This window comes from Castor canadensis, chromosome 1 (genome assembly GCF_047511655.1).
Source record: "Castor canadensis chromosome 1, mCasCan1.hap1v2, whole genome shotgun sequence".
Lineage (NCBI taxonomy): Eukaryota > Metazoa > Chordata > Mammalia > Rodentia > Castoridae > Castor > Castor canadensis.
The window spans coordinates 47508546-47524595 of NC_133386.1; positions in this window are offsets into that span (position 1 = coordinate 47508546).

Below are 16050 nucleotides of genomic sequence, written 5' to 3' on the forward strand. Positions count from 1 at the left end.
TGGTCTTGCCCCAGCTCTGAAGATGGATTGGACAACAGGGGTGGGATTACACCTGTGCAGAGAGGTTCATAGATGACCTTAAACTACCTTCTTCTTTCAAGGCAATAAGGTGTCTTAGTGGAAAACAGTCATACTGAGATATATTTACAGAGTTAAAGTGGCAGTACATAAAACTAGGTATAATAAAAGTCATTTCAATTATTTTGTGTAGATCCCAGCAATAAATACAAAAGTTGCATTAGTAACATAGAGGGAGTTTAATTCCCCAGGTTTATTTGTTATCTTAGAAAAATAATTTGAGGTACATTTTCTATTTGAAAATACAAGTAAGTGATCATCTTTAAAATGTATAGTCCTGTGAGGTTTAACAAATGCATTTGTGAGGTCCTAAAATTTGAATCTTTAAAGGGATTGGTTATATCTTTCCCTTATCTTTTAGGTAAGGGAAAGTGCAGGTGGGGTTCAGGTAGGTTTCTAGTAAGGGAAATTTTGTGGACAGCCAAATCTGTCCACAAAAGGAATCTGTCTGCAAAGGAATATGCAGACACATTTATCAGTTACTTTAACATGTGTCAGTTAATGTTTGTCAATGGCAAAGCACTGTCTTCAAAAGGAACTGATTTATATAAGGAAGAATTCCCATATATAATTAATTGTATTTTAATGACATATATCCCTTCTCTTGCTGTAATTTCTTAAATCCTTCCATGCTGCTAGTTCTTAAATTGTCATAAAAAGAGAAGATATCAACTTAGATAGCTAATAAGTAACCCTTAAAAACTATAAAGCCAGAAATCGATCTTCAAACTCTAGAAATATTATGAAATAGCCTGACGGAATAAGTGTTTCTGAAATCTCATGCAGATATTTCTGACATGCACATCTAGTTAGAAACCAATGATATTGATTCAGAGTTTCTGCTAGTGTTCCTGCATATTCTCCCTTGATAATTCCAGATAATCTCATGTCTTTCTCTGCTCTTTCACGATGAACACAGACATGGTATTTAGACAAGTTCATTTAGCTGCCAACCAGACAGCTCTATTTGAAAGTTCCATAAAAGCACCTCACATTTAACATGTTCAAAATTAAATTTCTCATCTCCACTCATCTCTCTCAACCACTTCTTTCCATATTTCCTGTCCTGGTACCATCACTGTCCACCTAAAATTTCATGTCAGAAAGCTGGCATGCTCTCTTCCTAACCCATTGATCTCTATCTCCAGTTCAGACCCTCATCAGTCCTCTAATAATGCAATCACTTACTAACTGGCTCTCCCCACAGTCAGAATAAAGCCAGAGTAGCCTTTGTGAATGAAAATGGGATCATGCAAACCTTTTGCTTAAAACTCTTCAGCCATTTCCCAAACTTCAGTACAAAATTAAAGTGCATTTGTATAATACTCACACTCGGGTTGCTTCATCTTATATTTAGTTTTTGTTTAGAGACTTTCTGACTAGGATATGGTCATTATCCTTAGCGCAGTAACTAGCCTGAGTTGTTGAGTATTATATTCCCTGCATTTAATGTAGGCTTGGAATACTACAGGTACCAATAATTGTTGAATGTGTGATGTGTGAATCAAAGAATGAAGAATTTAATTTTAACAAACCATTTGGACTTCATCCTTTCCTGTGTTCTGCCACCATTGCACGAGCAGATTGTGATGCCATATAACAACCTGCTTCCCAGACTTCTCACTTTTGGGGAAGAATTCCTGTCCTTCATATTTTTTTCCCTTAACAACCTTCCCATAACATGAATTTCTCTCCTGCTCTCTCTCTATATAACATATGTAATGTATGCAAGGGTGGAGAGAGAGAGAGAGAGAGAGAGAGAGAGAGAGAGAGAGAGAGAGATTAACATCCATATCCACACTGTCCTTAGCTGATTCCAGCTCTTATTTCCTGCTTTGTAAGGAAACGTTTCCTTTAATCATTTTCTCACCACCATGTTCTACTCTCAAGGCCTATTAAGAGTCCTTTCTTTGTTTCCATAGAAGACAGACTGTTTCTTCTAAAAGGGTATTTACTGCATGATGTGGTAATTGATTTTTTGTTATGGTTTTTAATCTTTTCCACCAACTTAAAAAATGTCTGAAAGTAAGAGCTGTGTCTTTAATTCTCAAGTCCTGGGGATTAGCACACTACTTGACTTATACTAGAGCATAAATGCAGGTGAAAAACATGAATGAGTGAGTGAAATACTAAGGAGAAAAGCAGTATACCTGACAAATACATGAGAATGCTAAAAAATACAACTCTGGTGCCAAAGGAAAGGTGGTAGTCAGAAATTTATTAAGAAGTGGAAATTCACATTTTAAATCCAGAATGTCACACAGCCATCAGTTGAATGATTGAATTGTAGATTCAAGCAACATTACATATCTGCAACATTGCAAATTGTATGATGTTATAAGTAGTCTCTTTCTAGATTTCGGAATCCTGCAATAGTTGGTGGCACTTAAAACAGAAGATAATGCTGGAAGTAATAGAATATAGGAAACTACAAAATTATACACAATAAAAGAATTAAAGTTAATCAATTGGTATTCTCTCAACAATTAAAAAGAGAGTTGTAAAAGGTATATAGAATTAAAGATAGACATCTGAGAATTCTTTGCAGACAAAAGAAGTGATATGATAATAAGTGAAAATACTATTAATACTAATAGGGATATTGAAAATACAATGTATTTCTCCATTAAGAGCTTATGAGGTGCCAGGTGTGGTGGTGTACTCCTGTAATACCAGCTATAGCAGGATGTACAGGTAGGAGGATTGTGGTCTGAGTTGGGTGCAGGAAAAGCAACTAAAGCAAGAGAGGGTGTAGCATGGCTCAAGTGGTATAGTGTTTGCCAGCAAGTGCAAGGCCCTGGGTTCAAATCCCAGTATCACTCCCTCACCTAAAAAAAAAAAAGAAAACAAAAAGGAAAAGGGCTTATAATGTGCCAGACACTGTGCTTGTAGAAAGTTTGCACCTTATTTGAAGTCAAGTGGATCCTGAAGTTCCTGTTGCCAATTGAATTATGTATTTTTTTGAAGTAGAGGATTAATAGAGTGAATTTTGGAATTAGTTCACCTTGCTTTGGTTCTGGGCTCTATCATTCAGTGAACTGGAACAGGTTACTTAATCTCCTTTTTAACATTTCTGAACTTCAGTTTGTTTCCTCAGTTAGGTATGTGAGGATTCTATCCATAATACTTATAAAACAATGAAAGCAATCTTTCCAAATAAAGAGAAAATGGTGTTAATATCATGTCTTATGTCAGCACAGGAACTTTTTCCCATGGTACTCACACTCTGTGGAACATCACAGCTAATTTCTTGGTCAAGTTTCATGATTCCCAGATGAAAGAGGAAGGTTAGATATCATCATTACAGAACATTATAAAGATCAAGTTTTTTGCATTTAAAAATTAGTATACAAATGCTTAGTTTTCTGATTGTAAATAATATTTTATTGGAGAAAACATGAACAATAAAACTGATAGAGAAAAGTTACTCATATCTTACTACCCACAATTAACTACTCAGGATTTATGTGCAATTATTCTCTATAATATTTTCTGCCTCTAACAATTTTCACATTTAAAAGCACTCCCATTGATAATTTTCATCACTCAATGAGTCTCCAAACATATGCTTGTGCCCTTGTGTGTGTGTGTGTGTGTGTGCATGTGTGTGCACGTGAGTGCTGGGAAAAATGGAGTCTGTAATAGAAACTTACACTTTTTTTTATTTGTAGATAGTGTTGGTTTGGATAACTTGACAAAACTCCTCCAATATTTTAATCCTTAGGGGATAGTGTTTCTGTGTAGGGGAAACCTATGTCAGTATGCATCTTTCTATCTAGGCATATTATCATCTTATGTAGCTTTGGTCAAACTGCATTTTAATTTTGCATCCTTCTTTTGTCCTCTAGCATTTCACCATAAGTATTTCCCTGTTTTCAATAAAAATAAACTTCATCATGAGCATAAATTTAAATTGCTTCTTAAAGACCATTCTGTGCTGGGAAATTGAACATATGAGTTGCATGAAAGTAATAAACTGTGAAGTCTGATGTGTTCAGCCACAAAAAAGTCTCATATGTCTCTGTGACCTGGTCCTACAAATATCAACCACTCTCTCAGTGGGGAAATATCAGCAGGACAATAAAAAATGAATTTAATGATAATCATTTTAGGTTCACTATGTATAAGAGCATGGACAAAAATTAACTTTATGATATGTTTTTATGTTTCAAACATATTCTCAATAAATATAGCTGGCTTAAAATATTTATCAGGTAGAGTGAATGCTGATATTTAACTTAGCTCTTTGCCTTGTTAGGCAGGGTTGTGGAGAGAGGGAAAGTACTCCTTAATTAAGTGGGTAACATGAAGGCAACTTGATTCACTTCTTTCTGCTCTCTTATACGTTAAGAGCCAAACAAACTGGGCAGACCATATGGAGACCTTAAGGTAGTGGTGGCAGCACTGGAAGTAGCAAGGATAGCAAGAATAAACAAGAACAAGAACATTCGCTGGTATAGCCTGGCTCAAAAGACCAAAAATCATATGTTCTCCCTCATATGTGGACATTAGATCAAGGGCAAACACAACAAGGGGATTGGACTATGAGCACATGATAAAAGCGAGAGCACACAAGGGAGGGGAGAGGATAGGTAAGACACCTAAAAAACTAGCTAGCATTTGTTGCCCTTAATGCAGAGAAACTAAAGCAGATACCTTAAAGCAACTGAGGCCAATAGGAAAAGGGGAACAGGTACTAAAGAAAAGGTTAGATCAAAAAGAATTAACCTAGAAGGTAACACCCACGCACAGGAAATCAATGTGAGTCAATGCCCTGTATAGCTATCCTTATCTCAACCAGCAAAAACCCTTGTTCCTTCCTATTATTGCTTATACTCTCTCTACAACAAAATTAGAAATAAGGGCAAAATAGTTTCTGCTGGGTATTGAGTGGGGGGAGAGGGAGGGGGCGGAGTGGGTGGTAAGGGTGGGGGTGGGGGCAGGGGGGAGAAATGACCCAAGCCTTGTATGCACATATGAATAATAAAAGAAAAATGAAAAAAAAAAATAAATGTTCTAACAATTAAAAAAAAATAAAATAAAAAAACCAAAACTCCTAAAAAAAAAAGAAAAAGAACAAAAAGTGGAGTCACTTGGTTTTTGAGAGATTCTTCATGGCCTCTACATGGCTACAGCATAAATTTCAATTCCAGTTTTTAAGTAGTATAAGTTATGTGGTTGGTTTAAAATTTCTCTGAGTTCAAGCCCCAGTACTGCCAAATATATATATGTACTCAATTCCCAGCAACAAAGTAAATAAATAAAAGTTTAAATAAAAAAATTTCTCTAGTAAAAATAATGTGTGGGAATATTTCAAGCTTAAATCTTTGTATTAAGGTTATTTTTCTGAAGTGACTGAACCAAAAAGATCTAAGAATGTATTGGAAAATGATGTTGCAGAGTGTTCTTTCTACTTTTCATTCTCTTGTGGAATTAGGTAAAAGTCTATTTCTCTAAGCCTCAAAGAGTGATATTCAATAATATAATAGTATAATTCAGGTAAGCCATATATAAAGGATAACAGAATGGAGGTTAAGCATTAAGTTAGAAAACTAGTAAGGTGTACTCACATGTTACTTATTGATGTGGATACATTTTGAAAACTTGGCCATTAGGCAATTTTATCTTTGTGTGGTGTCCTAGAATGTACTTACACAAAGGTACACGGTTCAACCTACTTCTTCTAAGATACAAACCTGCACAATGTGTCACAGGACTGAACGCTGTAGGCAATTACAAACGGTAAATATTTATGCATCTAAACATGGAAAAAGTACAGTAAAAATACTTTATGAAAGATAAAAACCAGTTCACCCTTATAAGGCACTTACCATGAATGGAGCTTGCAAGACTGAAAGTTGATGTAGGTTAGTTAGTGAGTAAATGTGAAGACCCAGGATACTACTTGTGTATTTGTGTATACAAATATTTTACACTTAGGGTATGCTGAATTTCTTCAAGATTAAATTACCCTGGCTGTTTTACCTTTAAGCTTTAATTTTTTAAAAAAATATTTTGAGTCTTCTGTCATAAAACTGAATATAAAACAACACTCAATTGTATAGCTGTTAAAAATATTTTCTTTCTTCATATCCTTATTTTCTTTCTTTTTGAGACAGGATCTCACCATGTAAACCAGCCTGGCCTCAAACTCACTATGTATCCCCATCCTGCTCTCAAACTGGAGATTTTCCTGCCTGGGTTTCCTGAGTGCTGAGATTATAGTTGTGTGCCACTATGCCTGGTTTCTGTTCCTCATTCTTAAATTTTGTTTTTACTTTCAAAAATTTTTACTAAACACAGAGACAAACACAGACATTAACTTAGATCTACACAGGGTCAAGATCATTAATATCACTGTCTTTCAATTCTAGGTCTTGTCCCACTGGAAGTTATAAAGAGGCAATAGCATACATGGAGCTGCCATTTCCCATGATAACAACGCCTGCTTTTGGAATACCTCCTGAGGTACCTGCTGAAGGCTATCTCAGTTAACTTTATTTTTATAAGTAGGAAGAACATGCTCTAAACTAGTGCTAAAAGTACAATATAGTAAATACATACAGCAGTAATAGCTACTTATTTTCATATATTATGTGCTGTACCTACTTGAATGTGCTATACTTTCATACAACATACAGTGTGATAGGTTTGTTTACATCAGCATCACCGGACACAGACAATTAATGCAGTCTGCTATGACATTGTGGCTGCAAGTGACAGGGAGTTTTCAGCTCCATTATAAGCACATGGAATCACTATCATCCATGCAGTCCATCATTGACTATAGTGTGATTTTATTACACATCACAGTGTTTCACAAAGAAATTTTAAAGTAGTTTTACATAAATTACTACAATGAATATGCTATGTATGGGCTTGACAACAGAGAGAACAAGAAGGTTCAGAAATTATTTGGAATATTTACTTAATGAAATACTCCTTAAAGTTATACAAAATTCCATGATTGGAGTGAGTGAAAAACTTTAAAGGGGGAGAAAAAAAAGCACATCTTTTGGAAGCTGAAAAGACCCTGAATTGGCAGAATTGCATATGTTTGTAAATGTGAGATAGAAAACCAGCTCTAAGTGTAAATAATTGTTTTAAATAGAAGAAGGGAGTAGGAAAAAGGAACTAGACATCTGAGAGTACTAAGTACATCAGTAATGGATAAGGAAGGCATAGATATTTTCCTAGTGTTGGCAATGTGAAAAGAGCCTTAAACACTAGCTGAATAAAATGCCATATAAATAACACATTTCAGATCAAATATAATAATGGATATGAAAACACTGGAAAGAATAAAGTACTATGAAAATGAAATTTATGGTTATTAGATTATTAATACCATCATTAGATCACAAGTTATTTGAGAAATAATCTGTTGATGCACTTCTCTGACATAATTTACCTTTCAGTAGATTGTAATGGAAGATATCATTTTGCCAGTAGTCCAGTTTGTGTTATGAGGGCATTTGTCATTAGCCATGCAGTTTGCCAAACACTTTTAAGTGTCAATTTTCAATAAGGGACAATTTCTACTATTATTCATTAGACTAAATACAAACTGGTAAACCTAATCATGTGTTAATAAGATTGGGCAAAAGCAGTGTGAAGGAGCTATTGAATCCACTTCCACAAAATAATAATAATAGTGTTCCATCTACATATTGTAAACATGTGTGGTGCAGGATTTAAATTTATGAATAATGGGTTCATTTTGAAGTAATTAGGATTCAATACCATTAACAGCAGGATGTCTAGAATAATTAAATTTTAGAATGAAATGTCTAAGAAAAGCCATTTCTGTTCTTATGACAATTTAGCATATGATTAATGGTATAAATGACAATATTCAATATACATACAGAAGAGCAAAAATTGACTGTATCTGTCATGAATGACAGTATGAAAATTAGATGAAATCAATAATCACAAGTAATAAATGGTTCAGATAATATTGTGTTTTCCACACTGGGCAGATTGAGGCAGGAGTGAAGGACATAGAGATGGTACTTTTGTCACTCTGTTTAAACTCTCAGTGGAGCTCAATCAGTAAATACCAGTAATGGGCACTGAATAAGTGCTTCAAAATCTAAAAGGTGTTTGAGTGCCAAAGGAACATTTGAAGTAGTAATTTTGAAAATTGCCTTATGCAAACCTTTCAGAGGGAAAATTAATTTCTGTGATTTTTCATATTTTTATGTGATATGTCATGAGGCAATGGGATCTTTCTAAGGCAAGGCACAAAACTTCAGGATTCAATTCCAGGGATCAGGTTATTTTCTTCTTCTATAGTCCCAAACTATGCTTCAGGACTCCAGATCCAAATGGATTACATTTTTTTGCATAGCCCTAAACACATAGCACACACACGTATGAACACACATAGTTACCTGAGTCATTTTATTATGCTTTGCTTAAGGTTTACTTCTTGTAAAACTTCATAAATATTTTCAGAAACTTTACTTTCATTGTTTTAAAACTTCCTTCCTTCAAGGTATCTTGTAGTTATAAATTCTGTCTTATAAACTTATTTCATATTTTAGTATTGCTATACACTAGGTACTGATCAATTTCTTTATTCTAAGCACTTCATCCTCTTTAATTTCAGTGTCATATTATTAGTACTATTTCCAAGTATCTTAAAACGAAATCTTATCAAGAAAAAAGAGTTACAGATAAATCCAACATGGTGACTAGAGGGAGGAAGCAGACAGCATGAGCTTCATGAATCAAAAAGTTTGCTGAGATGCTGGAGCAACCCTTGGGAGAAAAAAGACACTAAGAAGAAGCAAAACTCCAACACCCTGAACCCCTAGCCTATAAAAAGCTTCTCCATGCCATGTTACACTGAGAAAACAGGAAGTCTCCCGAACTGCCAGACACCGGCTCCAAATCTGTTTGGGAGACACAGACCAACAAGTGAGCAAATAAGCAGCACAAGGTATTCCCATGCTACCGCTGGGGAGACTGACCCCTGTCCCTCAAAAATAAAAAAAATTAATAATAAATAAGGAACTGAAAAGGAACATGCAGCAGAGGGGGCAGGATGCACTGAGCACACCAGAGAAAGGAGGAGAAGCAAGGAGCTGATTCCTGTGGAAACTTTGGTAAACAAAGCCTGGAAAGGTAGACAGCCAACAAGTTGCTGCAAACGGAGCTAAAGAAGGACATTCCATACTAATAAAAGGGGAAATAAACCAAAAGGAAATAACAATTATCAACATATATACACCCAAGGATAATGCACCCCATTTCATCAAACTTACTCTAAAGGACCTAAAAACATATATAAACTCCAAGACAGTGGTAGTGGGAAACTCTAATACATCCCATCACCAATAGATAGGTCATCCAAACAAAAAATCAATAAAGAAATCCTAGATCTAAATCACACCATAGATAAATGGACCCAGCTGATGTCTACAGAATATTTCATCCAACTTCTGCCCAATATACATTCTTCTCAGCAGCCTTCTCCAAAATTGATCATATCTTAGGGCACAAAGCAAGACTCAGCAAATACAAGAAAATAGAAATAATCCCACGCATTTTATCTGATCACAATGCATTAAAACTAGAACTCAGCAACAAAAACAAAAGTAAAAAACATGCAAACAGTTGGAAGCTGAACAACACATTGCTCAATGATCAGTGGGTCATTGATGAAATAAAAGAGGAAATTAAAAGTTTCCTGGAAGTTAATGAAAATGAAAACAAGACCTACTAGAACCTATGGGACACAGCAAAGGCAGGCCTAGGAGTAAAGTTTAAAGCCATGAGTGCACATTTTAAAAGGACAAAATCAATTACCTAATACTTCATCTCAAATTTCTAGAAAAACAAGAAAAGGCAAATCCCAAAATGAGCAGAAGGAGAGAAATAATAAAAATAGGGCTGAAATCAATGAAATAAAAACAAAAAAAGCATACAAAGAATCAATGAAACAAAAAGTTGGTTCTTTGAAAAAATAAATAAGATTGACAGACCCCTGGCAAAACTGAATAAAATGAGGAAAGAAAAAACCCAAATCAGTAAAATCAGAAATGCAAAAGGGAGATAACAAACACCACGGAAATCCAGGAAATCATCAGAGACTACTTTGAGAGCCCATATTCTAATAAATTTGAAAATCTTCAAGAAATGGACAGATTTCTAGATACTTATGACCATCCAAAATTGAACCAAGAGGACATTAATCCCCTGAAAAGATGTATGACACAAAATGAAACAGAAGCAGCAATAGAGTCTCCCAAAAAAGAAAAGTCCAGGACCCGATGGATTCACTGATGAATTCTATCAGACCTTTAAAGAAGAACTAATACCAACCCTCCTTAAACTGTTCCATGAAATAGAAAGGGAAGGAACACTGCCTAACTCATTTTATGAAGCCAGGAATACCCTCATCCCCAAACCAGACAAAGACGCCTCCAAAAAGAAGAACTATAGGTCAATCTCCTTAATGAACGTCAATGCAAAAATCCTCAATAAAGTAATGGCAAACTAAATCCAACAACACATCAGAAAGATCTTTCACCACAGCCAAGTTAGCTTCATCCCAGTAATGCAAGGGTGGTTCAACATATGCAAATTACATTACATAAATGTAATATAGCACATTAATGAAGCAAAGACAAAAACCACTTGATCATCTCAATAGATGCAGATAAAGCCTTTGACAAGATCCAACACCACTTCGTGATAAAAGTGTTAAAAAAACTAGGAATAGAAGGAAAGTATCTCAACATTGTAAAGGCTATATATGAAAAAACTCCATCCAACATCATACTTAATGGTGAAAAACTGAAACCATTTCCCCTAAAATTAGGAATGAGACAAGGGTGCCCACTATACCCCCTCTTATTCAACATAGTCCTGGAATTCCTAGCCAGAGCAATTAGGCAAGAAGAATAAATAAAAGTAATACAAATAGGTAAAGAAAATGTCAAAATATCCCTATTTGAAGGTGATATGATCCTATATCTTAAAGACCTAAAAATGTTACCCCAAAACTCCTGGACACCATAAACAGCTATAGCAAGGTGGCAGGATACAAAATCAACTTACAAAAATCATTAGCTTTTCTATATACACCAACAATGAAAAAACTGAGAAAGAATATATGGAAACAATTCCATTTACAAAAGCCTCAAAAAAAATACCTAGGAATAAACTTAACAAAGGATGAGAATGACCTCTACAAGAAGAACTACAAATCTCTGAAGAAAGAGATCAAAGATGACTAAGGAAGGTGGAGAGATCTCCCTTGCTCATGGATTGGTAGAATAAACATAGTAAAAATGGCTATACTACCAAAGACAATCTACATCTTTAATGTAATTCCCATCAAAATCTCAATGACATTCATCACAGAGATTGAAAAACCTACCCTAAAGTTCATTTGGAAACACAAGAGACTGCAAACAGCCAAGGCAATACTCAGCAAAAAGAGCAATGCTGGAGGTATCACAATACTATATTACAAAGCAATAGCAATAAAAACAGCATGGTACTCTCACAAAACAGACATTAAGACCAGTGGAACAGAATAGAGGACCTGCATATGAATCTACACAACTATGCCCACCTTATTTTTGACAAAAGTGCCAAAAATATACGATTGAGAAAAGACAGCCTCTTCACCAAATGTTGCTGGAAAAAGTGGTTATATGTCTGCAAAAAACTGAAACTAGATCCATGTGTATGATCCTGTACTAGTATCAACTCAAAATGGATCAAGGACCTTAATATCAGACCTGAAACTCTAAAGTTAGTAAAGGAAAGAGAAGGAAACACTCTGGAAGTAATAGGTATAAGCTAGGACTTCCTCAATAGAACACCAGCAGCTCAGCAACTAAGAGAAAGTATGACAAATGGGACTTCATAAAACTAAAAGCTAAACTAAAACTAAAAGCAGCAAAACAAATGTTTTCTAAACTGGAGACCACCCACAGAGTGTGAGAAAATATTTGCCAGCTATACATCAGACAAAGGACTGATAACGAGCATATATAGGGAACTTAAAAAACTAAACTCCCCCCAAACCAATGAACCAATAAAGAAATGGGCAACTGAACTAAAGAGAACTTTCTCAAAAGAAGAAATTCAAATGGCCATAAAACACATGAAAAAATGCTCACCATCTCTAGCCATAAAGGAAATGCAATTCAAAACTACACTAAGGTTCCACCTCACCCTTGTTAGAATAGCTATCATCAAAAACACCACTAACAACAGGTGTTGGCAAGAATGTGGGAAAAGGCGCCCTTGTACAATGCTGGTGGGAATGCAAGCTAGTGCAACCACTCTGGAAAAAAATTTGGAGGCTTCTTAAAAATCTGAATATAGACCTGCCATATGATCCAGCAATCTCACTCCTGGGGATATACCCAAAGTTAATGAGACACAGGTTACTCCAGAGGCACCTGCACACCTATGTTTATTACAGTGCTATTCACAATAGCCAAGTTATGGAAACAGCCAAGATGCCCCACTACTTATGAATGGATTAAAAATATGTGGTTTTTATACATAATGGAATTTTACTCATGAAGAAGAATGAAATCTTATAATCCAGAGGTAACCTCACTCATTCTGAGTTTGTGAGGTTAGCCAGGCTCAGAAGACCAAAAATTGTATGTTCTCCCTCATATGCGGACTTTACATCTAGGGCAAATATAGCAATGTGGTTGGAATTGAGTCACATGCAAAGGGGAGAGCACAAATGGGAGACATGGGGATAAGTTAGAAACCCAAAGCATGAAAGTATTTTTTGATGTCCCCACTGCAGAGGAACTAATACAGAAACCTTAAAGCGACAGAGGCCCATATGAAAAGGGGATCAGGAACTAGTGACAAGGTCAGGTAGAGATGAATCAACTTGGGTTGTAACACATTTGTACATGGAAGCAATGCTAGGAATCTCTCTGTATAGCTATCCATATCTCAAATAGCAAAAACACTTTGTCTTTCTTATTATTGCTTATGTCTTGTCTTCAACAAAATTAGAGATAAGGGCAGAACAGGTTCTGCCTGGATGTGACGGGGGGGTGGGGAGCATGGGGTAGAAATGGCCCAAACAATGTATGCACATATGAATAAATGAATTTAAAAAAACAGAAAAAAGTGTTACATACAAATTGAAAATGTTTGTAATATACCATCATGTGCTGAAGAGTGTAAGCTATTCTGAATTCATTAACTTCCTTACATATAACCACTTCCATTCTTCCCCTGGATTACTTTGGAACTAATCCTAGACTTTACTATCATTTTATTTATCAATACTGTAGCATTATCATCTAAAAACATAGCTATGTTATGTCAAATTGCCCTTTTTTTTGAAACTTATTCTTAAAACAGGTCAAGTTTTTTGCTTTAGATTCCTGAAGATATCATTATATGAATTTGTCCTCATGAATGCTCTTGTTCCTATTCTGTCTTTAAAATAACATCATTCTCCTCTTTTCTCTTAGTTTATCTGTTTTGATTATAACTTACTAATGTTAGTAACTAATGCTAACTTTAATTAACTAATGTCAACTTTAGTAACTAATATATGTCTTTAACTATCTTTCCTTTTCTTTGAGGAATATCATTTTATTTTTATCTTAAAGAAAATATAAGAACTGGCCAGGCAGATAGGAGGAAAGGACATTCCAGACCAGAAATGCTATGAGAAAAGAATCATAAGCATTATAAAATATCTCTTAAGTCTGGTTAAAATGAGAAATTCCCATATGACTAGAGTTCTAAAAAGTAATTGGGATTTTAGAGGGAGCCTGTAGAAGGATGCAGAGGCCCCAACCTTTGTCCTATACATGAAATTCCCAGCCCTTTCCTAAGGATGAACGATTTGGGCTGATGTAACTGAGTAAGAACATAATGTTACTCAGACATGCTAAAAAACAGTGTAGAAAAACTACTTGCAAGGAGGCATTTTTGGAGACAAGTACATAAGTCAAGAGCCCATGTTTATAACAGCACTGTTCACAATATCCAAACTATGGCATCAGCCTAGGTGCCCAACAACTGATGAATACATAAAGAAAATGTGGTACACACACAGTGGAGTGTTACTGAGCAATAAAGAAATGTGAAATTATGTCATTTGCAGGAAAATTGATGTAATTAGAGATCATCATGTTGCATGCTTTCAATCATGTACCAAATCTACAGTTATGAAAATAACATGACAAGTTTGTAAAAGGGGAAATGTTTTCTGGAGGACCAGTAGGAGTGAGGAGAGAGAAAAGAGAAGAGGAAAAGATAACTGGGCTGATTAAAGATGATCAGAAAATATATATACATAAGGAAACTCACTAGAAACTGTTTAAAAGAGGTGGGGGATGGAGAGGGGTTAAAAGAAGAGTTATATAAGTGGGGCTAATTTTATCACAGTGCATTATATATGAATGCATGTAAATATCACAATGAAATCCCTTTGTACAATTACAAATGAAAAAATTTGAAAAGAGACTGTTGTAATCATTAAAGGAAAAAATATGAGGGTCCTCCAACAATCCAAGGAAATGCTGATAAGGAAGTGCAGAGTTCCAACAAATTACACAGACATAAATGGACTGAAGGGAGAAAAATCTTTAGTGGCTTTGGAATTGAAGGTTAACTCAGGTTTTGGTAAACTGTTTGGACTTTGTTGTAGTTAAATACGTGGGACACAGAAGAAAAGACTGAGGTAGGAGTTTTGAGAAAGGACTTGGAATGCTGGTGATTTTAGCTTGGAACATGTTAACTTGGAAGATTTTATGGAGTACTCAAGGAGAAATAAGCAGTAGGAAGTTTAATTAATACTGAGTTTAGCATTGGAGTCTCTACTGTGGATTTAGGTCAGAGTTAAGACTCTTCAGTTGGTGTGGAACTGGCAGACCACCAAATGGGCCACTGATGTTGAGCTTTGAAGTCCCTTGTCTAGGTTGAAGTTGTGTCTATCATGGCTGTTTCCTGCCAATGGTTGTGCAGAGAACAAGATGGTGGAAACGATCCTTGAAAACCTGAGACCCTAGTGGGTCAGCTTTGGATGAAGAGCTCCTTTAGCAGCCTATGGAAACTTTCTTAGACTGTATGACTGATTAGGAAGTTTCCATCCAGGACTGTCTCCCACCTATTTCCCCGCTTTCCTCAGCTCACACCAGAATTTCCCTAATAAAATCCTTGTTTGTTTACTTCCTTATTTATGGCATCTGCTTCTTGGAGCACTCTCATGGTGTGTGATGGATATCAATGGTGTGTAGAGTTAAAAAAAAATCCCAGAGTGCCTGCCCAGCAACCACTAAGTCCTTCCTGAATTCAAACCTCAGTATCACAAAACAAACAAATAAAAAATATTGACCATCCCTGAACAATATTGCAGATAATCAGAAGGGATCATTGTACAGAGCCTGGGAAAGCTTTTAGCCCTGGTATTTTTTTATCATAGAAATAGAGAACCACTTCTAGGTCCTTAGATGATTCCACGTCTGTAGGTGGGTGGATAGTCCCACCCTGAGTCTCATTATAATTACTTTTGTCTAGTAATAAAAATGTAAGTCTCAAGAAGCATTTCTTACTGGAATACTTTTAATACAGACCACTTATTCTCCCCTGCCAACTAAATGATTTCAGCTGGGTTCTCTGGAATTACTACTTTGACTCTCGGTTACATGGACTCCCTTATATGTTCTTACTATTATAGAATGCTCCCCTTTCCCTTTTTTCCTTAATGAAAAAATTCCAAAGGGCCGGTATCACTTTAAGGTTAAAATTTCTAGTTAAGACTACTGGCTATTACACATTGAACGCTCACCTTGTGTCACGCATTACACTACTTGCTTGGAATATTTGACATAATTAATCCTCCAATAATTCAGTGAGATAATTAATGCCTCCAGCTTTTGTAATTGGGTAAACTTTGTAAAGTTTCTTGATTGAAAAATGGAAGAGTCAAATTCAAATGAACTGATTTGCAGCCAG